Source organism: Antechinus flavipes, chromosome 1, assembly GCF_016432865.1.
Source record: "Antechinus flavipes isolate AdamAnt ecotype Samford, QLD, Australia chromosome 1, AdamAnt_v2, whole genome shotgun sequence".
NCBI lineage: Eukaryota > Metazoa > Chordata > Mammalia > Dasyuromorphia > Dasyuridae > Antechinus > Antechinus flavipes.
This window is the reverse complement of record NC_067398.1, coordinates 722,076,062-722,078,893: the sequence shown is the minus strand read 5'-3', so window position 1 is coordinate 722,078,893 and position 2,832 is coordinate 722,076,062. Positions and strand designations below refer to the sequence as shown.

General features: G+C 44.2%; 1 long non-coding RNA gene across 1 annotated transcript; it reads left to right on the top strand.

The window, feature by feature from the left end:
- Positions 1 to 289: 289 nt before the first annotated feature.
- Positions 290 to 2,516, top strand: LOC127544876 (uncharacterized). Its single transcript, XR_007949552.1, has 2 exons — positions 290 to 1,001; positions 1,837 to 2,516. It is a non-coding gene; the product is annotated as an uncharacterized LOC127544876 (long non-coding RNA).
- The last annotated feature ends 316 nt before the right edge of the window (positions 2,517 to 2,832 follow it).

The window sequence follows — 2,832 nt, the reverse complement described above, 5'->3', positions numbered from 1 at the left end:
TTGCAGGTCCACTCACACAGTGGACAGGCAACCCTAGAGAACTTGTAAATCTAGCTCTTTATACTACTTCTTGATGTCTGACAAGGTGCATTGGCTGTGGCAGGCAGGTTTTATAACCCACCAGAAGGGCAATGTCCAGTGCGAGCCTCTCCATTATCTTTAATCGCCAGGTGATGTGGAGAGGCTCAGAAAGTGGTGAATGGAAGGGACCGGATAGATAAACTGCTTGGGGGAGAGGGTTTGCTCTTATCTCCACAAATGGAGAAGGAATCAGAAGAGTGCCAACAAGCCGTATTCACCTTGTCCATCAGAAAGAGATGGAGCACACTTTGAAAGGCAGCCCAAGAATCTCATTCTAAATATCATCAGGCTGCTCGAGCTTTACTCTTATAATTTGGAATAACAAGAGAGGAGGGTAGGAGCATAGTAAAAACCTGTACACCTTGCCTTCCCTTCCACGCTCCTACACTGCCTCCAGAGAAGAACCCTTGTGGTTTGAGACCCATTGAAATGTGGCAAATGGATTTGACCCATTATAAATCTTTTGGTCCTCTGTCTTTTATCCATGTTGTGGTAGACACCTTTTCAGGATTCACTTTTACAATATCAGCAGCAAAAGAGACAGCCTGAGTGATCACTGAATTCCTTATACAAGCATTTGCAATTATGGGTGCGCCACAAGCAAGGAAAACAGACAATGGACCTGCATATACTTCTGAACATTTTGCACACTTTTGTGCACAGTGTAAGATTTTACACACCACTAGCATACCTTTTAATCCTCAAGTACAGGCAATAGTAGAGAAGAGAGAGACATTAAGATGCTCCTCTGAAAACAAAAGAAAGGGGGAGCCACAGACAACCCTAGAGAACTTGTAAATCTAGCTCTTTATACTATTTCTTGATGTTTGACAAGGTGCATTGGCTCTGGCAGGCAGGTTTTATAACCCACCGGAAGGGCAGTGTCCAGTGCGAGCCTCTCCATTATCTTTAATCGCCAGGTGATGTGGAGAGGCTCAGAAAGTGGTGAATGGAAGGGACCGGATAGATAAACTGCTTGGGGGAGAGGGTTTGCTCTTATCTCCACAAATGGAGAAGGAATCAGATGGGTGCCAATGAGCTGTATTCACCTTGTCCATCAGAAAGAGATGGAGCACACCTTGAAAGGCAGCCCAAGAATCTCATTCTAAATATCATCAGGCTGCTCGAGCTTTACGCTTACAATTTGGAATAACAAGAGAGGAAGGTAGGAGCATAGTAAAAACCTGTACACCTTGCCTTCCCTTCCACGCTCCTACACTGCCTCCAGAGAAGAACCCTTGTGGTTTGAGACCCATTGAAATGTGGCAAATGGATTTGACCCATTATAAATCTTTTGGTCGTATGTCTTTTTTCCATGTTGTGGTAGACACCTTTTCAGGATTCACTTTTACAATATCAGCAGCAAAAGAGACAGCCTGAGTGGTCACTGAATTCCTTATACAAGCATTTGCAATTATGGGTGTGCCACAAGCAAGGAAAACAGACAATGGTCCTGCATATACTTCTAAACATTTTGCACACTTTTGTGCACAGTGTAAGATTTTACACACCACTAGCATACCTTTTAATCCTCAAGTTCAGACAATAGTAGAGAAGAGAAAGAGAGACATTAAGATGCTCCTCTGAAAACAAAAGAAAGGGGGAGCCACAGACAACCCTAAAGAACTTGTAAATCTAGCTCTTTATACTATTTCTTGATGTTTGACAAGGTGCATTGGCTCTGGCAGGCAGGTTTTATAACCCACCGGAAGGGCAGTATCCAGTGCGAGCCTCTCCATTATCTTTAATCGCCAGGTGATGTGGAGAGGCCCAGAAAGTGGTGAATGGAAGGGACCCGATATGTTAACTGCTTGGGGGAGAGGGTTTGTTTGTATCTCCACAAATGGAGAAGGAATCAGATGGGTGCCAATGAGCCATATTCACCTTGTCCATCAGAGAGAGATGGAGCACACCTTGAAAGGAAGAAGACCCAAGAAACATCTGGTGGTTCCATTGCTGACTGTGCTCACCACTGAATGAGCACGGCAGTTATGGCGTTTGACTTGTGGACATCAACAATTGTAGAACTGCAAAACTCTCAGGAATCACTGGATTCTCTGAGATATGAAAAGACTGTTGCAGGACTTCAAAAACTTGTGGGAATCATTGGATCCCATGACATGTGAAGCAATGCACAATAGATTGATTTTGGACTATCTCTTGGCTGCTGAAGAAGGCGTATGTGTGACTGTTGTTTACATACCCTTCTTTTAGGACTTGTGGAAATCTTTTACAACACTATGATGATTCATATTGTTTGTTATATCACTACTTGCATGTACAATTGATGTTTGTTGCACCACATTGAGCCTGCAGTGGTTGTGCGGAGAGTCATCACTACTAGCCTGTGCAATATTGATATGTGCTTGTGTAATACCTCCCATGCTGATGGGTTTGTGCATACCTGTTTCTAATAAAACCCTTCAGCCCAGAAACCTGTTCGCAATCCCCACTTTCCTTTGGTGTTTTTCATCTCCCTGAGATGTCAGGGAGGGCATGATCATCTCCTTTTCAGTACTTTCACCTCCCCTCCTGAGAAGTCGGGGAGAGTGATCACCTCTTTTTTGGTGTTTTCACTTCCTTTCCTGAGAAGTCAGGGAGGGTGTGATCACCTCATTTTGGGGTTCTCACCTCCCTGAGAAGTCAGGGATGGCAAGACTACCTGTGTTCTAAAACAAAAGAAAGCAGGAGATGTAGAGGGCTGAAACTCTTGAGTCAATGCACTGAGGTCAGGACACCCAAGCACTTGAG